This window comes from Podarcis erhardii (assembly GCF_964252035.2).
Source record: "Podarcis erhardii genome assembly, chromosome: 14".
NCBI lineage: Eukaryota > Metazoa > Chordata > Lepidosauria > Squamata > Lacertidae > Podarcis > Podarcis erhardii.
Genome location: NC_138503.1, coordinates 15276078 through 15299820, shown reverse-complemented (window position 1 = coordinate 15299820; position 23743 = coordinate 15276078). Strand labels below are relative to the sequence as shown.

Here is a 23743-nt window from a genome sequence, read left to right as displayed (position 1 = left end):
GAAGAAGAAGGAGGAGGAGGAGGAGAAGAAGAGAAGGCCGCCGCGCGAGGTGGTCGCTCCGGACTGGGCCCGCGGGGAGTCGCGCCTGAGGGGGCGGCCGGAGCAGCGGCGAAGGCTCGGGGTAGGAGGCTCCGGCTGGGGATCCAGAGCGGAGGGCGGCGGCAGCGGCAGCGGCTAAGGCAGCAACAGCGGCGGCGGCGGCGGCAGCGGCGGCAGGAGCGGCCTGGCGGCTCTTTCTCATAATTGTGCGACTGGCCCGGCTCGAGCGCAGCGGCGTGGCCGCGTCAGCTCGCGCAGCCCCGCCCGGCCTTTCTCCCGCCTTTTCCTGGCTCGGCCTGCGTTTCCCTCACGAGCTGCGCGTCGGTCGCGCTCGCCTCAGAGGGAGCAGGAGGGGTCGGGCGCTGAGGGGAATATTTTTGGCGGGGGGGGGGGTTGTCAAAAGCGAAGCTAGAAGGGCCCTCCGTAGTAGTAGTAGTGATGATGATGATGATGATGATGATGATAGATAAATAAACAAACTGAGGGGATTTGGGGGGTGGGGTGGCAGGAGCGATGCTAGAAGGGCCCTTTGTAGTAGTAGTAGTAGTAGTAGTAGTAGTACAGTAGTAGGAAGAAGAAGAAGAAGAAATAAACGTGATTTTTGGGGTGGAATGGCAGAAGCGAAGCTAGAAGGGCCCTTCATCTATAATAATAATAATAATAATAATAATAATGTTAATAATAATAACGGGATTTTTGGGGGTGGCAGGAGCGAAGCTAGAAGGGCCCTTCGTAAAAATAATATTAAATATAATAACAGGGGATTTTGGGGGGACTGGGGGTGGCAGGAGCAAAGCTAGAAAGGCCCTTCATCAATAATAATAATGTTAATAATAATGGGATTTTTGGGGGTGGCAGGAGCGAAGCTAGAAGGGCCATTCATAAATAATAATGATAACTGAGGTAATTTTTTGGGACGGGGTGGCAGGAGTGAAGCTAGAAGTAAGTAGTAGTAGTAGTAATTTTCTTTACAATATATTATTATTATTATTATTATCACTCTTCTTACATTTCAACTTAGTATGCTCCCATTCACCCTAAGGTCCCAGGAACTTAATTAACAGTCAATGTAACAAATAATAATAATAGTAATAATGGGGAAAGTATATAATTTACCTAAAAAACTACTTTAAACAACTAAATTCATTAGCAGGGGTGATGTAAAACTTGTAGCAAAAAAAAATGAAATAAGGGTTAGTAAAAATTGGAATGTTAAAAGAGATGCAGGGGGAATAATTATAACACAAGGATCCACAAAAGGGGAAGGAGGGAAGCCAAAGGGATATGTGTTTTATTTTTTTCTTACTTGACACTTCTAAACTTTGAAAAAATCAGTTTTTTAAAATATGATGGTGATGGTGATAATTATACCCCACCCCTTTGGTGGGTCTCCCCAGCTACTCTGGGCAGCTTCCAACACATATGAAAACATAATAAAACATCAAACATTTAAAACTTCCCGATGCAAGGCTGCCTTCAGATGTCTTCTAAAAGTTGTGTAGAATAATACCTTTATTAAAACACAGTGTTAAACAAAACAGTTCAAAGCAATTTCACAGTCACATTTTAAAAATGCATTGTTCGGAATACGTTGTTTGAAATGGTACACGCTCGTTCATAGACATGCCAGGAAAAGTTTCACCTGCTAAATGCCTGCCTGTTAGGCAGAGGATAAAGTTACAGAAGTCTCTGGTGTTTAACAACATGTACAGAGCAACACCCCGCCCCGCCCCCTTAGAGCCTTTAAAATGTGATGCTTCACTTTCTCCTGTTGTTTGTCCCGGTACAAAGCAGTCCTGTTTAGCCTGCTTCATGCATTATACACTAAAAATGCTTGATTGTAATGAAACCTCACAGTGTTTTACAAAAAGAATGAAACAGTAAAATTATCAGTAAAGAAACTTAAAACCAACTATTTAAAACCTAAGTAAAATCAATTGTAAGCTAAAAACCAGATTAAAACATGTTCCACACAAACATGTTTTTAGCAGGTGCCGAAAAAGTATAGTGAAGGCACCTGCCTGGTGTCAGTAGGTAGGGAGTGCCAATGCGTGGGTACAGCCACATTAAAAAATCAATTTCTTAGAAATGTGGAACAGGAATTAAGTGACACCTGCAACAGGGCCAGTTCCACAGATCAAAGCAGTTGAGTGGGAATAAATTGGGTAAGGTAATATCACAAGCAAGCTGGTCCCAAGCTGTTATGGGCTTCAAATACTAATAGTAACACCTTGAACTTGGCTCTGTAGCACATCTGCCACCAGTTCAGGTCCCTAAGCAGAGGTGTTCTATGTTAACTCCTGTCAGCAATTGTGCTGCAGCATGCTACACTACCTGCAGCCTCCACACCTAGTACAATGAAAGCTCCACACAGCACATTGTAGTAATCCAGTCTTGAACATTATTAAGTTTACTTTAATTTTTAATTAGGCACAAATTCCTCCTTTTCTTTTTATTAAAATTTTGCTACTTGGTATGCTCAGCGAGCAATGTAAATATAAGTCAGCATGAAATAGCAGATTATTATTATTATTATTATTATTATTATTACTCTTATAATTACTATTTTATTTTGGGCCTGATGTCTTGATGAGAATTTTTAACCGTAGGCTTTAATGTCCTCTTCAATGCTGAGTTTGTACAATGTTTATGGATTTATTGTATGCTTCTACATTTTGTTATGGTGTTTGGTTTTTGCAAACCACCTTGTCAATATTTTTGAGAAAAGGCAGCTTCTGAAAATAGAAGATTGGTATGATGCTAGCATTGATTAATAGTTTCCAAAATTTGTTTGAAACACTACACTTAAAAAGAACTAAAGTTAATATGTCCCTGGACTCCAAAGTAAATTTGAAACTCAAAATAAATAGGATACCCTATATCATATGTATCTATGATATATCATATCGTATCATATACAGTTGTGCCTTGGTACTCGTACGTTTTGGCTCCCAAATGCCGAAAACCCAGAAGTGTTCTGGTTCTTGAACATTTTTTGGAAGCCGAACATCCGAAGCTCCTGCAGCCAATTGGAAGCTGCACCTTGGTTTTCAAACAGTTTTGGGAGTCAAACGGACTTCCAGAACGGATTATGTTCGAGAACCAAGGTACAACTGTATAAGATATGATACGAAGTATTAGTGCAAGTAGATAAATAGGTACCACTGCAGCGGGAACGTAAATGATGTTTCCATGTGCTCTGGCATTTGTCACAGTGTCCCGTTGCACCAGAAGCGGTTTAGTCATGCTGGCCACATGACCCGGAAAGTTGTCTGTGGACAAACTCCGGCTTCCTCAGCCTGAAAGTGAGATGAATGCCGCACCCCATAGACCCCAGTCATTTACCATTTATCTGTGATGAGGGGACTCCCCCTTCAATCCTAACAATAAATGTTATTCAATCAAAATTGCCGTGCTTCAAATGAATGATGACATTTTAACATTGCAACAAAATAAGGAAATAGGTGTCCCTCAAATGGGAGTGTATGCCATTTGGCTCGTAGACGTAAGAAACAATAAAGTCCGCAAGGTTTTTACCACTAATTTTCTTTTTTACACTGCCAGTAGAGAGATCAGATTTCAGATTCCATGTCCATGGACAAAAATAAATTAAGAGTACTATAAAAGTCACACACTCGGCCCTTATGCCATTTCAAAATAAGATTTTGATACTAGATATCAAGAGGATGTCAACAATTGCCAGCTAATTATGCGAAATTAGCCTCCCTTTGGTGTCTGGTTCCAGACTGGCTCCATATTCTCATTGGTAGATCTCAGTAATTTTCAGCCCTGGGGATAAAACGTTTTAAGAAATCCTGACTGACAGTCTGTTGCTGCTTTTTGCTTTTTATTTGTTTCTACCTTTCAGTGAACTTACATACTTGATATTCTGTTTTATTTGTAGTCTGTGTGGGCTGTGTTTGAAAACTATATTTGATCCAACTGCACTATAGCATGCACTCCAGTGGAGGCTGATTGGAAGCAGGCAAGACCAGGATTTTAATTTATTTATTTCTCACAGCATGTTCGCAGCTAGCAAACAGCTTGGGGATGACTAGTTTAATAAGCAGAATATTTCCATTTTAATATCCTTGAATAACGCAGACTATATACACTTGAGATAATGCAATATGTGGGGGATAGGGGGATCCACACATTTCAGCCACTCCTCTTAAAAACAAATTTAATGGTTGTCCTCTAGTCTGCCAGCATAGCAGGGAATCTACCTGCATATCAATGATACCAAAAGCGTCATTGACTTTTACCCAGCCCATATAATTTGTGCCTTTGAAAATAAATTATGCATCATTATACATCATTATGCATACCTACTAAATTGTGTTGTATCAGTTCCTGGTGATTAATACTTCCAAACCAACAGACATTTCCCTTCCATAATAATTAGATACAGTGTAAGTATGGGAACGTAAAAGTGGAGGTGGCTGTGAGAGGAAAGGGAATCACATGCCCAATACAGCACAAACACCTTTCCTGGAATTTTCCCAGGAGATAAGCCATCAGGTACACTGTAACTGATCTGCTGATTTGAGGAAATTTAAGGCTGTGTGCACATTGCCAGCTTAAAACGCAACTAGGTCATTCTGTTTCTCAATTTGAATACGAATTGTGGCTGTCGCATGCAAAAAAAAAAAAAAAGGTAAAGGACCCCTGGATGGTTAAGCCCAGTCAAAGGCAACTATGGGCTTATGGTGCTCATCTCACTTTTAGGCCAAGGGAGCCGGTGTTTGTCCACAGACACCTTTCCGGGTCATGTAACCAGCAGGACTAAACCACTTCTGGCGCAATGGGACACTGTGATGGAAGCCAGGGCACACGGGATAGAGCAATGGGGACTCACTCCGTTGCAGGAATTTGAACCGCCAACCTTCCAATTGGCAAGCCCAAGAAGCTCAGTGGAAGGGCACTGGGTGTGGAGTAAATGGGAGTATGTACACAGCCTCTGTCTACAAAGCACAGTTAGTAAAATAGTAATGTTCCCCCTCCCTCAGCAGCAAGTTGTGCTAATAAATGATAGTACTGCTGTGACTAATCCCCATGATGGAGACAATGGATTGTGTTAGAATTAGAATTAAATTATTTTTGCTAGGTTAGGAACTAAGAGAACTAACCATACCTGGAGCAGATCCTGCTTCCTGTCCATGGAGCCACTTTAGAAATTACATGCCAGCATACCACGTTATGCTGCATTAATTATCAGACACTTTAAAGAACAGTTGTGAATATAGCAAAAGTGTATGCTTGGCTCTGTTTTGCAGAAGTCGAGTCACCTGCTACTGATGCCACTGGATTAGACTGAGGCATTCCCCACCGCACATACACAATTTACAGCTTCAGATAAAACACCATATGATAAAGTAAAGCCACAGGGATTTGTGGTACATCAATTGCTGTTTGCATGCTTGAAACCAGGCTGAGACATAGCTGGTAAGGTTGGGGCCCTAACGAAGCAAAACAAGGGTCCGGTGGGGAGGGGTTGAATTCCATATGCACATAGCTTCAAACCTGTCATGTTTTAAGCATCTGGTAGCAATCCAACAGGAAGGAGCTTGAAAGGAAACAGAATAGTTGAATTATGAACACTACATCATTTATTTGCAGCTAATGTGTTTAAAAATTAGCTGTCCTTCACAACAAAACAAGAATTCTATATAAACCTGCAGCCCTCTGGATGTTGTTAGACTCTAACTCTCATCAGCTCTAGCCAGTATGGCCAACAGTCAAGGATGATGGGAGTTGTAGCCCTACAATATCTCAAGGGCCATAGGTTCCCCACAGGGTTGGCCCACCCACAAGGCAAGGTGAGGCACCTGCCTTGGGTAGCAGGATCCATAAGGGCAGCAGATCCCAATGTAGATCTTTATTCCCCATCTTCATTCTTCCCTGGTGGGGAGGTGTGTGCCATTTTGCGGTTTGCTGCAGGGGCCCAAATGTCTCAGGCTGGGCCTGGTTCCCCACCCCACATCACCTAAACTAATGGTGTGCAGTTTCTGTGTCCCTCATAGAGGTTACCTCCCTGTTTCAAACAGAATCGTACTCAGGCACTGAAGTGCAATCAGGGTCGGCCTGTCCATGAGGTGGACTGAGGCAGCTGCCTCTGGTGGGGAAATCCAAGGTGTGGCACGTGCTCAGAACCCCATGAGCTCACTCCCGCTGCCACTAGAGAAGTGAGAAGTGGCAACAACTTCCGGGTTCTAGTGAGATCTCACAAGAGCTCCACAAGATCTCACAGGGCTAATGCAAGACCAGAAGCCACTGCTGCCACCAGGATTCCTCACTTCTCCAGTGCCGCCACAAGCAATACACCACCACTGGGTATCTTACTGGAAACCAACACCGCTTTTTCTCACTTCTACAGCACTGCCTTGGGCTCACCCATCCCAACAGAAGCGAGGAGAAGCAGCTTTGGCTTCTGGCAAGATCTCACAGGACTCTTGTGAGATTTTACTGGAAGCCACCATGGCCGGCACAACCTCTTCTCACTTCTCCCATGGTTGTGGTGGTGGGCACCCTTCTTGCCCCCAACGCTGCCAGAGAAATGAGAAGAAGCAGCGGCAGTGGCTTCCACATCCCAGTGAGATCCCACCAGAAGCCACCACCACAGTCACGCAATCGCAGACAGGCTTCAAGTGCGGGGTGTGTGTAGAAGCAACAGGGGAGCAACACCTTCCCATTTTGCCTCAGGCAGCAAAACAGGACGGGCTGCCCCTGGGTGCAATAGGCAAAGCGTTGTGTGGCTGTAAGAACTTGGTAACAAGTCTTCCCTTCATCTACAAAATTCCCTGAATAACCTTAGGGCAATCTAATGTCCTTTGCAGGTTGCTCTAAGGATAACACTAGACAACGTGGTATAGATTTCCATTACTGGACTTAAATTCATACTTGACAGGGAATCTCACGTAGAGGCATTCGACAAACCATTATCACTCAACCCACTTTAATTCACAAGTCTTGTTATGAGACTAGTTCTGCTTCTTGGAGTTTATGACAAATGATGGCAATACTAATAGTAGTTTAGTCTTAACACGCTGCTGCAGTTTTATCTCAGAAACCAATGTGTAATTTGCAGTACCCTTCTAACAGCTGAAATAGGTTTTCTCAGCAGCTTGTTGAGGCTTTTTTTAATGGAAAGAATATTAATGACAGACAAACTTCCCTGAAAGACACTTTGCTGACCATGATCACCAATCTTCCCATGTTCCATGAAATCATTGGATTTGTTTTAGAGCAGTAGTCTTCCACCTTTTCAGACCCAGACTTAGCTTGAACCCAAGCATGCATTTGGACCCATATCGTATATATTTGTGGTGGTGCTGCTGCAGCTATCAGGCTGTGACCTGGTAGTGGTTTCTGACCCATCTGTTGAAAACCAGTGTTGAGATCCCATGCTCAGTTGAAATGGGGCAGCCGTGAGCTTAGAGAGGCCTGGCCAGTGACATATGGATGCCACGTATTTTCTACCTGCACTGTTGGAACTCCCAGTTCCTGAAAATCACATAAGAGGAGAGTGTTTTGTCACTCAGGTTTGAAAACCACTTTTATCCAGAGATTTCCCACCCTCTTCTTCATACATACATACATACATACATACATACATAGCTTTATTTGTATGCTACCCTTCCATAGTTAAAAGAAATGTAGTCATATACAATAAATAAAACATAAAAAACACACAACCAAATTGAACAATTTCAACATATATCACAGTAAGATCTAAAATAAAGATACAAAAAAACAATATCAATAATGGCAACACCCCCCCCCAAAAAAACCCTAAGCAATACCCCAGTGCAAGAGTATATTCAGGTGATCTGCAAGAAATGTCAATGTGACCTCTTTAACATATAATAACCCAAACCAGTATTATCCTTGCACTCATAAATGTCATAATTACTGTCAACTTGGCATAGTGCTTTTGTAAATACATTTGTCATAAAGTGTCACCATTCCAGCTCCTCCTCCCTTTTTTACGCTGTGTGTCTGAAGATTAACATTTGCAATCGCCAAACCATTCAGCAAGATGTGATTATAACAAAAACAGGGTCGAACTGTCCTTTACACACTGTAACCTGGGAATAGTTTGTTTTCCCTCTGAACTTCTGTTATTGATTTGTGTGCAGTTTGCTCTTCAGAGGGTCCATATGCTCCTGAGGCTGAAATTCCTGCACGTCTATGAGTTAGACCCATTGAACCCACTGGAACATATGAATAAAAACATGTACAAGCAAGTACAGAGAATCATAAGAAGCTGCCTTATACCGAGTCAGACTAATGTCCATTGAGCTCAATATTGTCTACACTGACTGGCAGCAGGTCTCCGGGGTTTCCCAGCCCTACCCGGAGATGCCAGGGTTTGAACCTAGGACCTTCTGCATTCAAAAGCAGATGCTCTACCATAGATCTGCAGCCCTTGCCCCAAAGCCTCAAGTGCTCTAAAAACACATTTGCACTCTTCTTTTCCTTAAGTTCTTAAAAAGACGCCTGCTTCTTCAGCATTACGGAAAGCAGTTGTTTTGTACAGAGATGCGATGCTTGAAATCAAAGTTCTCGGTTTGCAATAACTGGATCCAATCACTCACAACAACAACAAGTTTCCAGCATTGTCGTCCCCCCCCCCACCTTTTGTAGTTATACCAGCAGAGATAATTCAGGTGCTGAATTAGTTCAGAACTCCCTTATAGGTCTCTGTTACATATTTTCCTGCTATTGTTTGTGTTAATGGCAGCCTAGCTCTAGACATCTGTCTTGTTTCCAGATGTGGCCTATGTCAGCTGTGAATGAAGGAAACAAATTTTATTTTAGATAGCTCAGCTGTATGGACAACCTGAAGGAGTATATTATTAGCATGTAACCTTAAAGTTTGGCGGTTTGAATCCCTGTGACGGGGTGAGCTCCCATTGCTCGGTCCCTGTTCCTGCCAACTTAGCAGTTCGAAAGCACGTCAAAGTGCAAGTAGATAAATAGGTACCGCTTCAGCGGGAAGGTAAACGGCGTTTCCGTGTGCTGCTCTGGTTCACCAGAAGCGGCTTAGTCATGCTGGCCACTTGACCCGGAAGCTGTACACCGGCTCCCTCAGCCAATAAAGCGAGATGAGTGCCGCAACCCCAGAGTCGGCCACAAGTGGACCTAATGGTCAGGGGTCCCTTTACCTTTACCTTTAACCTTAAAGTTACATGAGTTTGGACTAAATGGTTTTTTGGAGTCCTTCTACCACCATGCCCAACCCTAACATTCTGGGGCTATGGACACATTACTGTTTATTCTGCTGTTTGATGCGTTTCCCCTCAAAGCAGCTTCCATCCACTTTCAAAACATAAGCCACAATTAAGCCAGTGTGTGTGCATTTGAGACAGCCATTGTGCATGCACAGATAACAGCTTCATTAATAGGAGTTTGGGGAGCGAGGTTGCAGATATAACGTTAATGCACAGCGGGCAAAGACATCCTCACTCTGCTATCTGGTGTGTACAGCAATGTGCAAATGCAACTTGATATACAGTGGTAAAAAAACAATTTCGCCACATTGTAGGCTGCTAATGTGTACATGGCCTCTTTGTAAAAAGAGTTGACTAAAGAGCTCAAAGCAAGGGAACAAACCTGACTAGGCAGGATGGAAGAATCCAGTGCTTTTTTCTGGGAGGGACACAGGGGTATGCAAACCCCTAAACCAGGGGTCAGCAAACTTTTTCAGCAGGGGCCGGTCCACTATCCCTTAGACCTTGTGGGGGGCTGGACTATATTTTGGGGAGGGGGAATGAACGAAATTCCTATGCCCCACAAATAACCCAGAGATGCATTTTAAATAAAAGCACACATTCTACTCCTGTAAAAACACGCTGATTCCCGGACTGTCCGCGGGCCAGATTGAGAAGGTGATTGGGCCGCATCCGACTCCTGGGCCTTAGTTTGGCAACCTATGCCCTAAACATTTTGTGAATCTAAGTTTGGCCTCATTGAGGAGCAGTATTTCAATCTGAGTAGGAAAATGAGAGTACCCCTAAACATTTTTTTTTGGGGGGGGAAGCACTGGAAGACTCCATTTAGTGCATCCATTGCACTAAATATTAATATGAATTGTATTTTATTCCTTCTTTAATTTATTACATTGCGTTTTATTGTATTGGAAATTTAATTCTATAGAATTCTGATTGCTGTAACGTGCAGAAAAGCAATTGTGGTCTGCAATATTCCAGTGTAGCACCCTGCTTGTGGTTAACGCTTAGCTGGAATGAAATATTCAACGCAGCAATAGAGAAATTAAAATAGTAATTTATTTGTCAGACAAATAAATAAGAGGCACAGTGGTACATGGTTACCAAGCTCTGGCCTGGCCTCCTGCCATTCTGGCCAGCACTTATATTCCCTTAATCCAGCCCCCTTTGCTCCTCCTGTGGCTGCCTCTGTCCAATCAGCCTGGTTGAAATTCCTATTGGCTGTTTGCTAGAGCCAATCACAAAAGATACACCCACAAAAGATACACCCACTTCCTTGCCCTTATATGGGAGACAAAGAGCTATATATAAATGACAAATAAGTAATAATATATCTTACATGGAATCTTAATTACCAGCTCACCTCTTGCCCTTCTTGCCCTATTGCCTTCTAAAACAAATGGTTTAATCTTACATTTTATGTTCAACAGATGTCAAGGATCTTGAGTTTCACATCAACATTGAAAGATTTCCTTCATTTAATGTTTCTAAACAAAATGCCTGACAACTATATATCAAGACTGCCCGGATGGCGTCTTCTGTCTGGCAAGGGGGGGGGCTGGTGGCTGACTTAATTTCAGGATAAATACAACTCTTACAACCATATGAAATAAGAATCTAGCATTCCTTAAATCCTTTGCATAATTACATTTAAGCCAATATATTTAAGCTAATATATTTCATACATTTATCATAGGTAGCCTCTTAAAAGAATAAAGCTTCTCAAAGTGAAAAGGAAGGAACTCAATAAAACACAGCTTTTAAAAGAAGCCTCTTAAGTTTGCACCTCCCCCTTTCCCCCTCCTCTCCAGCCTCAAAATAAAATAGGAAGAAGCTGCTTCTTCTGCCAAGCCAGTTGCCTTTCCAACATTTAACACATTTTAACCTTTTTTTAACTCTCTCAGTTTAAGAAACAGCTTTAGAAGAGACTTCCCCAAAAATGTTCTCTTTCCAGCTAAATGTTTCTCCCCATTGCTCCTGGCCTTTTAACCTTAGAAAGAAGATCTGGCTCATTTTACTGGGAGGCACTTTAGTATTATCTTTCCCCATTCCTAATGGTGTTTTCTCAGCCTTGGGGCAGCATATGTAATTCTCCCTTTTTTATGACTTTGAGAATTGTTTTTCTACTATAAATCAATGGGGCCCTTCTTGTCTTAGGAGGAAAAACATCTTGCCAAGGTTCTTTTAGGCAGCTGGTCTTTTGCCTGGCATGAAACATTTGAAAATCCTTTTTTAAAGCTCATTTTTAAATACAAGCCTTGATTGAAATATATAGAAGCTTTGATAAACATGCAGGCTTATGATTAGATGCCTCATTCCCCCCTTTCAAGCTCAAGGACCTTCATCCCAAGTGTCCTTGATAGCTTGACCTTCATCATATTCCTGAGGTAAAGCTCTGTATAGGGCCATGATATGAGGTAGAGTTTCATTTGAAACCATCTTGCTAATTGTACTTCTAAAACATGAAATGATACATGGCATCATACATAAAACCAATACTACTACTGTCAAGAAAAACAAGCAAGACAATAGTATCCCTTTGAGTCCTGTGACATTAGGTAACCAATTGGTGAGCCATCCCATATCCCATCCTTCCCATGTTTGTACTGGGACATGTGCTATATTCTCCATCTTTGTGGCCAACACACGGATTGCCTCACCATTATCAGAAATGTTAAAGCAACAGGCATTCCCTGTCAAATTCAAGACTCCACATAGGCCTCCCTGCCTGGCAAGTACATAATCCATTCCCATTTTCAGCTGCAAAATGGCGGCTCTACTTTCATCCAACTGTTGTGCAATAAGTCTCAAACTCTGGGCCGTTGCATTGGTTACAAGTTCCACTACTGCTTGCAATCGAATTATTCTGTTTAGATTATAAATAGGATCCCGTGCCCCTTGTATGAGCTCACCAGGATTCCAGGAGGCAGGATCATAATAGGCTATAATGCGCTCTGGCGGCCAATCATCAGTACCGCTCCAACTTTGGGTACTTCCTCCTGCTATATGAGAAATATCAGCATTCCTTCGTGTTCGCCTGGCCGAACTAGTGGGCATAATCCACATTGGTGGTAATACCCAACCCAAGAAACAAGTCCCACTCCATTTGGAAGGGAGTTTCTTGTATGCCCATTCTCCACATATCCACCACAACCATCGGGTCTGAGGTTTTTGGTACGGGGAATACAGAAGGCGAAATACCAAAAGGGGTAGAGAGTTCACAGTGCAGTATGTTAGATTGCCTTCTTCTGTCACAGTTATGTTCCACACCACTTTCCATGCATGAATAAAAGGAGGTGCACAGGGCAAGGCATTCCGAGTTCGATAGGTAGTACCGTGTGCCCAGGTATGACTATTCTTCTTATAATCCCAAGTATAGTGACAATGAGAAGAGCCTATCATGGGAGAATCAGCTGCATCTGATGATTTATGTACACAGAATTCCCCTTGTACAGGTATAACTCGTAATGGTTTAGTTGAGTTCCATCCGGGGAAATTCTGTATTTCAGTTTGGTGTGGCATTTCGCTTACCATACCAATAGCATCTAATGGTATCGGTAATAAGGGCATACCTCCCTCTGAATCATCTGGCCCAAGAGAGCAAACAAGGCAATTGGTCCTATTTGCAACATTAGCTACCATTTCAGCTAAACCTACCCACATATTGTGGTCATGGCTGAATCCATATTTAGCCAATTTGGTCAGATTCAAGGACCCTTCCCCTTCCCAAGGGATCAGGATTAATAAAATCATGTTGATGTCTAGTATATGCATTCCTTCCACAAAAGATTACCTTATTGTGATAGCAAATAATTATTAGCCCCAATATAATTCCCCCAGTGACAGAAATGGGGAACCACCAAGACCAAAACATATATCCCGAGGATCCCCAATGAGTAATATCTCTGATAATTGTTCCACAAGGGGGGGGCAGTCAATCAATTGTATTAGAGAATCTTTCCGTTCACAGTCGCTGGTTCAGACGCTCCTCAAGCTTCAGGCGTGCGCAGGTCAGCCAGCTTCCAGGTTGTGGCTGCAGCAGGCCGGTCGTCAAATGTTGCCCGTGACCTAGCCCGTTCCCGGTAGGGCTAGATACAGGGGTTTTTGGAGAGAGTTAGTTTTAAAGGATTAGAGGGGTCACCTTTGCACGTCCAACTGCCTTCAGACTTCTTCAAACGAGAGTGATGAATCCAGGGGGTCACCTCAGCTACCTTCACCGCTGTTGGAGTAGAGAGCAAGACGGTGTAAGGTCCACGCCACTTAGGTGCAAGTGGATCACGTTTCCACTCTTTCACCCATACGCTATCGCCAGCCTGGAACTGATGAATCGGCTCGGCAATGCTGCACGGCGTGCGCTCGAGGGCCCACCTGTTAAGAGAAACAAAAACACGGGAGAGAGATTGCACTTGTTCCTGTGTCACATGATCTCCTATTTGTTTAAGGTCAGCTGGAATATCCTGAACAAAGGAGGGCGGTCTCCCATACAGGAGCTCAAAAGGTGACAACTTAAGTCTTTTTGTGGGTGCACACCGAACACGAAACAGTGTTATGGGTAACACATCTACCCATCCCAATCCCGTTTCCTGGGTTAATTTTGCCAATTGGGTTTTCAGAGTCCGATTCATTCTTTCAGTTTTCCCTGAACTCTGAGGCCTATATGCTGTATGCAGTCTCCATTTTACTTGTAGGACTCGACATACATCTTGTACTACTTGATCAATGAACGCTGGCCCATTATCACTTCCAATGCATCTAGGTAATCCAAACCTTGGGATCAATTCAGTGAGGAGTCTTTTAGTTACCTCTCGTGCCTTTTCAGTTCGGGTGGGAAAAGCTTCAACCCATCCGGTAAGAGTATCTACAAACACAAGGAGATACTTGAATCCCTTAGAAGGGACCAGCTCTGTGAAGTCCACAATTAGGCTTTCCATGGGGACGTATCCCACATGCTGAATTCCAGGAGGTTGTACCGGTCCCTGCCTGGGATTGTTTTTAGCACAAAGAACACATTTCTGTGAAATGCAAGTTGCTAATTGTGATAGATTAATAATATACAACTTCCGACTGAGACTCTCTCTAGTTGCAGTACCGCCAAGGTGAGTAGATTCATGATAATTTCTTACAATTGTGCCTGCTAGATGATGAGGTACATAAATCCTATTGTCCGGCAGGATCATCCAACCGTCCTTCACAACTGCTCCTTCCTGTTCAGCCCACTTCCTCTCTTCTGGGGTATAGTGAGGTTTAACTTCTTCTGGAACTACCTCTGGTATGAGGGCTGCTATAAATCCTCCCACAGGCTTTTGGGCTGCCTCTCGGGCTGCTTTGTCAGCAGCATGATTTCCTCTGGTTATTGGATCCCTTCCTCGTCCATGACCTTTGCAGTGCATTACAGCAATCTGTTCTGGAGCCCATACTGCTTCTAACAGGATTTCTACTTCAGGTCCATATTTCAAAGCCTTCCCGTGGGCTCCGATTAGACCTCTTTCTTTCCATAGAGCTCCATGTGCATGCAGGGTTAAGAAGGCATATTTTGAATCAGTATAGATGTTTGCCTTACATCCGGCTGCCAATTGCAGAGCTCTAGTTAAACCTATAAGTTCAGCCTTTTGTGCTGAGGTGCCAGCAGGCAAAGCTTCAGCTTCCACAACTTCCTCATTGGTGACCACAGCATATCCTGCTCGTCTGGCACCTTCATGCAGGTAACTGCTACCATCAGTATAATATACAACATCTGGATTTTTTAATGGTTCATCTTTCAGATCAGGTCTACTGGAATAAACTTCATCCATTATTTGGAGACAATCATGTGATTCCTCATCATCTACCTCTGGTAGGGGCAGCAAAGTCGCTGGATTGAGCATATTCACTACTCGTAGATGAATCCTGGGATTTTCACACAATAGGCCTTGGTATCTAGCCATCCTTGGGTTCGTTAGCCAATAACTACCCTTATATTCCATGAGTGTCAGAACAGCATGAGGTACATTCACATACATCGTCTGGCCAAAGGTAAATTTATCAGCTTCTTTGACAAGGCTCGCAGTGGCCGCTACTGCCCTTAGGCATGGAGGCCATCCTTTTGCTACTGAGTCCAATTGTTTAGACAAATAAGCTACTGGACGGTTCCAACTTCCTAATCTCTGGGTCAGGACTGCCGCTGCAATCCCATTCTGTTCATGTACATACAGCTGAAAGGGTTTTTCCGAATTAGGCAATCCAAGGGCTGGTGCCTCCATAAGTCGCTGTTTGATAACTAAAAAGGCTTGTTTCTGCTCAGGTCCCCATACGAATGGGTCCTTTTCTGCACCTCGAGTGCTTTCATGTAAGGGCTTGGCCAGACTACTGAAATCAGGTATCCATAGTCTACAAAACCCTGCTGTTCCCAGGAATCCCCTAAGTTGTTTTCTTGTGGTAGGTTCCTTGATAAGGCAAATAGCTTCTTTCCTCTCTGGTCTCAATGCTCGTTGTTGGTGTGAGATGTCAAAGCCCAAATATTTGACCTTTTCTAAACATAACTGTGCCTTTTTCTGGGAAACTCGGTAGCCAGCTTCCCAGAGCAAGTGGAGCAGTTCCTCTGTCCCTTCTTTACAGGTATCAAAATCCTTTGCAGCTAGTATAAGATCATCCACATATTGCAGAACCACCTTTTCTCCCGGTATTGAGGGGTAACTTGTTAGATCCCTCGCCAAGGCAGTGCCAAATAAAGTTGGGGAATTTTTGAATCCTTGGGGCAATCTTGTCCAGGTTAGCTGGCCTTTTGTTCCTGTCAAAGGGTCTTCCCACTGGAAGGCAAATATAGGTTGGCTCTGTGGTGCCAGCCGGCAACAGAAGAATGCATCTTTCAAGTCCAATACAGTAAAAAATGTTGCTTCTGGTGGGATCAAACTCAGCAAGGTATATGGGTTTGGCACATTTGGGTGCAAGGTCTCGATAGCCTGGTTTACGAGCCTCAAGTCCTGCACTGGCCTATATTCATCTGTCCCAGGTTTTCGAACAGGCAAAAGGGGTGTGTTCCATTCTGATTGGCAAGGCTTAAGCAGACCATATTTTAATAGGCGGTCCAAATGTTTCTGGATGCCCTCCGCTGCTCGCCGGGGTAAGGGATATTGCTTTACAGATACAGGGGTAGCCATAGGTTTTAGGGTTACTACAATTGGAGCTATATTCTTAGCCATTCCTGGTGGGCTATTTTCGGCCCATACTCCTGGTGGCACCTGTAGAGTTCGGAGGAGCTTGTTTAATTCTGTATCCAATGTGGGTTGGACTTGCAAGGCTGACATTAGGCGCCATGATTGTTCCTTAGGTACTGAGAGGGTAATTATTCCTGCTGCTTTTGATGGCAGTTTCATTTCTGGACCTCGAGGAGTGAAAGTGATTTGGGCCTGCAATTTGGACAGCATATCTCTACCTAAGAGAGGTATTGGACACTCAGGTATATACAAAAACTGATGAGTTAAACGATGTCCCCCAATCTGGCATTCCAAAGGTTGGAGGAAAGACCTCTTAGCTGACTGTCCAGTGGCACTTTTAATGACTACACTTTTAGATGCCTTTTTCTGCAATAGTTCTGGGAGTACCGAGTATTCAGCCCCAGTATCAATCATAAAGTCTATTAAATGGCTCCCTAATTGAATCGTGACCGTGGGCTCCTGGAAGCCTAACTTTATGGAGTCCGGTCGTTCCTAGTCTTGGGTAAAATCCTCTTCTGCCAGTCCAATGAAATTGTCTCTACTCCGTCCCTGTCCTGGTCTCTGATATCTTCCATCTCGGATCATTCCCCGTCCCCGTCCCTGGTTTCTTGGGCCGGAGCCTGGGCCTGGGCCTGGGCGCACTTCTTCCAACCTCAGGGGTTCAGGACACTCCCGCTTCCAATGACCCTCCTTCTTGCAATTTGCACATTGATTCCTTCCCAGTGGTGGATTCCTTCCTCGCCCTCGCCCTCCATTTAAGGGGCGGTGGTCTTGCTTCACTGCTGTGGCTAGCATTACCATCTTTTCCTTCTGCCACTTCTTCTTCTCTTGCTTCTCAGCCTCATCCCTATTCCGATAAACTCGGCGTGCAATGGCCATAATTTGGCTCATCAGCATCCCTTCCCATCCTTCTGATTTCTGAATTTTCTTACGAATGTCAGAAGCGCACTGGGCCACAAATGTAGCAGTAATCATTCTACTGTTTTCAGGGGCTTCAGGGTCAAAAGGAGTCCATATACGATAGGCTTCTTGCAGCCTCTCTAAAAAGTCTCCCGGACTCTCATTTGGTTTTTGTTCTACTTCTGAAACTTTAGACATATTAGTGGGCTTCTGGCATGCCCTGCGGATACCTTGCACAAGTGTCTGGCGGTAGGTGGTAAGTCTGGCCAGGTGAATTGCATTGTTTGGATCCCAATTAGGATCTTCCAAGGGAAAGTTATCTTGGAGATGACGGTCAATATTATAAATATTTCCCGCTCTGGCCTGCTCACGCAAATATATCTGTGCCTTTTCAATTATGTCTCTCCTTTCCTCAGTGGTGAACAGAGTATTTAGGAGCTGGCGACAATCTGTCCAAGTAGGGCTATGAGTATTTACTATTGAAGTCACCAAGTCCATCATAGCCTGAGGTTTTTCTGCAAAAGATGGGGTGTGTGTTTTCCAATTCATCAGATCTGTAGTTGTGAATGGAATATATTGCAGGGTCGAAGTTCGAGGTGGCCGTGGTCCGGGTTGCCCATTAACCAGCGCAGGCTCCTCAAGTGCATCAAATACTCTTCTAAGAGGGGCTACTACGTGATCTTTCTCTTTACTTTGCTCTAGGGGCCTCAAATCATAGGGGATGGTATCTGTCGCAAGGCGTTCTTTTAGCAGCTTTATACGCCTGGCTGTATTGCTTGCTGACCGAGCAAGGTCTCCCTGTAACTTCTGTAACATTTCTCTGGGACTTGGATGTACAGGGGTTTGGGGTGGGCAATCAGTTGTTCCACTAAAGGAGACTGTAGATGGAGGTCTATTAGGAGTCACAGGTGGAATAACCACTTCTGCTTGGGCTTTATTATAGAACTCCAATGCCTCCTGAAGATATTTATCATAATCTATCAAGGAATCAAGCTCTGTGACTCCACTCCCATTATTCATTCCAGTTTCTTGCCTTGGGGTTACAACTGGTGGAGTGTTTGGATTAAGCTCCCTTCGATGTGGAGCATAGGGTGGAGGTGGAAGCACCTCTTCCTCTGGCCCCTCAAAAATGGGTTTGAGTTTATTTGGCAAGATTCCTTTCCTAGCTTCGGCTTTTACAGCCAATAATTTGCATCGTTTGACTTTGCATTCCCTTATCCATGGAGGATTTTTATTTAATGTGCTCAGCCAGGAATCTATATATGGAAATTGTTCTGGGCACCCTCCAGTTTCTTTGGCGATATCAGTCCAAAGTTTGCTTACTAAATTTATATCAAAGGTTCCCTGGGATGGCCATCCAGTAATTTGTTTTGGCCATTCTAGTTCACATAACGTTCTCAAGCGCTCTGGCGTCATTTTGACTCCATATGCCCCTGAGAAGGCTTTCTTAAAATTATTTAACATACACTCAAGAGGTGTATTTTCCCCCTTTGAACCCCCAACTCCCATTGTATGGCCCTGTGAAGTATCCACTCAGTCACTCACAGACGCGCTTCGTGGGTTTCCTTGCCTAGATGGAGTCGCCTCACTAGGAATCGAAGTACTGCCCACTCCACACTCGGGTCAGCTACAGATTGCTCTGTACTTTCTCACACATACAATGCGCTGGATACTTCACCACACTCTACCTCCCAATCCTTCCCTTTCCCTACACCAGATCACCATCTGATGTACCCAACCACCTAGCGTACTCAGTTTCCCCTTACTGAGACGCAGAAGTTTGATCAAGACTTCTCTTCCTCCCAATTAATTGGAGGGCCAAAAATCCCTTTGTGCACTTACCCTTGGTTGGTTCCCTGTTTCCCCCGGTCCGTCGCCGCCAGTGAGCAGGGTATCAGACAGACGAGTCTTCTGCGTTCCCCCTGGAAAAAATTACCAGTGCGCGCTTTGGGTAAGCAGTTGTCCTCTCTCTTGTACCCTGCCCAGTAGGGCGAAGGGGCTGCGTTCCAGCAGACCACTTATCCGAGTCACAGGGCACCATAAAATGTAGCACCCTGCTTGTGGTTAACGCTTAGCTGGAATGAAATATTCAACGCAGCAATAGAGAAATTAAAATAGTAATTTATTTGTCAGACAAATAAATAAGAGGCACAGTGGTACATGGTTACCAAGCTCTGGCCTGGCCTCCTGCCATTCTGGCCAGCACTTATATTCCCTTAATCCAGCCCCCTTTGCTCCTCCTGTGGCTGCCTCTGTCCAATCAGCCTGGTTGAAATTCCTATTGGCTGTTTGCTAGAGCCAATCACAAAAGATACACCCACAAAAGATACACCCACTTCCTTGCCCTTATATGGGAGACAAAGAGCTATATATAAATGACAAATAAGTAATAATATATCTTACATGGAATCTTAATTACCAGCTCACCTCTTGCCCTTCTTGCCCTATTGCCTTCTAAAACAAATGGTTTAATCTTACATTTTATGTTCAACAGATGTCAAGGATCTTGAGTTTCACATCAACATTGAAAGATTTCCTTCATTTAATGTTTCTAAACAAAATGCCTGACAACTATATATCAAGACTGCCCGGATGGCGTCTTCTGTCTGGCAAGGGGGGGGCTGGTGGCTGACTTAATTTCAGGATAAATACAACTCTTACAACCATATGAAATAAGAATCTAGCATTCCTTAAATCCTTTGCATAATTACATTTAAGCCAATATATTTAAGCTAATATATTTCATACATTTATCATAGGTAGCCTCTTAAAAGAATAAAGCTTCTCAAAGTGAAAAGGAAGGAACTCAATAAAACACAGCTTTTAAAAGAAGCCTCTTAAGTTTGCACCTCCCCCTTTCCCCCTCCTCTCCAGCCTCAAAATAAAATAGGAAGAAGCTGCTTCTTCTGCCAAGCCAGTTGCCTTTCCAACATTTAACACATTTTAACCTTTTTTTAACTCTCTCAGTTTAAGAAACAGCTTTAGAAGAGACTTCCCCAAAAATGTTCTCTTTCCAGCTAAATGTTTCTCCCCATTGCTCCTGGCCTTTTAACCTTAGAAAGAAGATCTGGCTCATTTTACTGGGAGGCACTTTAGTATTATCTTTCCCCATTCCTAATGGTGTTTTCTCAGCCTTGGGGCAGCATATGTAATTCTCCCTTTTTTATGACTTTGAGAATTGTTTTTCTACTATAAATCAATGGGGCCCTTCTTGTCTTAGGAGGAAAAACATCTTGCCAAGGTTCTTTTAGGCAGCTGGTCTTTTGCCTGGCATGAAACATTTGAAAATCCTTTTTTAAAGCTCATTTTTAAATACAAGCCTTGATTGAAATATATAGAAGCTTTGATAAACATGCAGGCTTATGATTAGATGCCTCACCAGTGGTCCATGGTCCAGGAAGTGGGGTGAGTATGGGGACCAAGGAATCAGCAGCTTTCATACTGTCATCAGAGGAACCCTATGGTTCAATGAGAACATCAGTAAAAGTGAGCAAGCCTTTCTACAAGACTGCTTATCCCACTGTGACCTAATCATCCCCTGCAATGCGCAGCCAGAAGGGTGTGGTGGGCGAACAACTGTGAGGGTCAGACAACAAAGAGGATGCCACCTTTCTGTCCCAAGATAAGCGTGAAAGGAATGACCGCTTCAAGAAAGCTAGCTCCCCAGGGAAGATTTCTAGAATTCCTTGAGGAACTTGGGAGATTTGAAACACAAAACACTTTACACAGTACTTAAGGGATGTTCTCTCTCTATGAAAGAATAGGCATCACAAAGGATTCTGGGGCAAAAGGTTTTTCTGTGGGAGAGGCCTGGAGGTTCTCAGCAGAAAAGTCAATAGAGGGTTGATTCCTCGGAGGTAGAAAATTCGAAAAACGTGCTGATTAGGACATAATCTCGGGCAATTGTGTGCACTGCTCTATTCCTGTTACTCGTGAAGGTGATATGCGGTATCAGTTTGATCTCAACCAAATTGGCCTGGGTACCTCTTATCTCATGGGTTGATAGCTCACTGAACCGGTTGTAACTTGATCTCGCTGCAATAAAACTACTGCAGGCAGTGAAAAGCCTCTAAAATAAATGTGTTACAGGGACAAGGGGCAATCTTGCCAGAAACACAGAAGGGTTTTCTTTATGTTGGGAAAAGGGGGCTTTATTTTCAGAATAATTCTTATAAAGCATCTGAGCACTTTAGACGCTCAAGTTCAGAGTCATAAAAGTTAAAAACTATCTTGTGTGACGAAAGTAATGCCTTTATCTGTCACTTTTTGTTCCCAGGGGTTGATGGAGCGACCAAGTCATCAAAATGACGATGGAGATGCACTTGGTTCCTGCCATCTGGATTCTGTCAAGGTGTGGCGCAGGAGCACTTTTGAGGTCATGTCACAGCCCTAGTTTTACACCCGAATAACAGGGAATATAAAACAAGGACAGTGGCTTTGTTATTGCTGCAAATATCTCCCACTGAAGAAATTATGGAACAAATCCACCATGCCTCTTAAAAAGCTTATTCCTATAGGCCAGACATGTCCAAAGTCTGTTTTGGGGACCTAATCTGGCCTGCCGGTCAGTTTAATCCAGCGGCATAGCGTGGGTTGTCAGCACCCGGGGCAAGGCAAGTAATTTGTGCCCCCTAACCCGGGGCAAGGCAAGTAATTTGCGCCCCTAACCCCTAACCTGCTGCCGCTGCCAGCTTCTTCTTGCTGCTGCCTGGGCTGGTTGGGTGTGGTTCTCTCCCGCGCTCAGTGCTGCGCTGGGCAGCCGCTGCACTGTCCCTCCCCCAGATAGTCCCTCCCTCGCTCTCTCTCCGTTCCGCACCGCAACGCACGCCTGGCACCCTCCCCCTCCACAGTGGGCGGCGACCCGGCAGCTCGGACCGATTCGCACAGCCAGCACTTCAGTGAGAGAGAGTGAGTGAGCCAGGTAGGGGCAGAGAGCTGCGAGTGCGAGCGCGCCCCCCAAAATGTTGCGCCCGGTGCGGCTGGCCCCCCCTGCACCCCCCACGCTACGCCACTGGTTTAATCTGTCCCCTGTGGCAGTTTCTTTCCTGGGGTAAAATCCCCCCAAAAAGCTCAACAACTTCACTCCTAAAAAAAAAAAGCTCAAAAGTTTGCTTCATCAAATCTGGCTCTCTTTGAGAAAAGTTTGGGCACCCCTGCTATAGGCCAAACACTTTTAAGCTGAAGTCTCAAACCAGAACTCACAGGGTGTGCGCTTATGAAGTGTAAATCAGACAGTAATCAGGAAGATAGTATGGGCAGTTGCAATCACGTAAATTGCTTTCTCGACGTCTGCGTTTATGGCTTTTCAGCCTCACCTTTTCCAAAACTGGTTTGCACTTTGCAGTGAACCAGATCTTACAAACATATCGCAGGACGGGGGAACATTCTGCCCTCCGGAAGTGGCGGAACTAGAACTCCTATCATCCCCACCCACTGGGATTGTAGTACAGCAACATCTGATGGGCCAAAGGTTCACCTTCTTGACATATTGTAAGATGCCGTCCCACAATTCTGTCCAGCTAAATCCCCCTTCAACATTTATAATCCTAATTTGTCTTTTTGTTTGGTCTTCTCCTCTCCAAGTACTTTTTGTAGGATTAGAATGTTTGCATTGCCTGATACATTAAATGTTCTACCCAGCAGTAAAATCCACAGTTCAGATCTATTAACGACCATCCAATTAGGCCTTAAAACTTCCTATGCCTACTGAAATATTCTGTAAAACTTGCAGTAATCCTCATTTATTATATGTTGGAAACTTTTTTTTTTAAGCTACACTAATCTTGTCAAGTGTTTCATTTTTCAAGCTTTACAACACTGTTGGTGAAAGAAATACTGGGTTCCTTCATGTAGCCTGCTGGGAGTGTGGGAAAATAACCTTTACATTGTGTAGCTCTCCAATTTTACTGCCTATTTATGCTTCCATCTTTAAAGCTAATGGGCATCTTTAAAGGAGAACATTTTCAAATTGCAAATTAATTGTGTTTGAGAGATGGTAAAGCATTAATTTCTTGTTTCTTAGTTGACCTTATTGTCCTTAAATTGCAGCCCTCAAGACACTATTCCCACTGAAGGCAGACCACTCAAGCATAAATAGCACCTGAATTTTAATCACAAATTCTTGTTACTGTTAAGTCAGTGCATGTACGAAACCCTGTCTTAATAGCAACATGAAATGTGGTGCACAGGATAACAAGGTCATTGAAACCAATTTGGGTTTTTTTCCATTTTAACTTGTTCCACATTGTTGCTAAAAGCTGGAATGTTTGAAGTCCTGGGTGGAGACAAATAATGAAATGTTCCAAGTTGAATGGTCCTGCCACAGCTTCACCTTGTGGAGTTGTTTCATAGCTCAAGATTAAAGGAAGCACTAGAATTATT

The 23743-nt window shown here is 43.8% G+C and overlaps 1 long non-coding RNA gene across 1 annotated transcript; it reads left to right on the top strand.

The window, feature by feature from the left end:
• Positions 1–14: 14 nt before the first annotated feature.
• LOC309328946 lies at positions 15–23735 on the top strand. Its single transcript, XR_014150938.1, has 5 exons — positions 15–121; positions 3944–4024; positions 20745–20848; positions 21639–21713; positions 23411–23735. It is a non-coding gene; the product is annotated as an uncharacterized lncRNA (long non-coding RNA).
• The last annotated feature ends 8 nt before the right edge of the window (positions 23736–23743 follow it).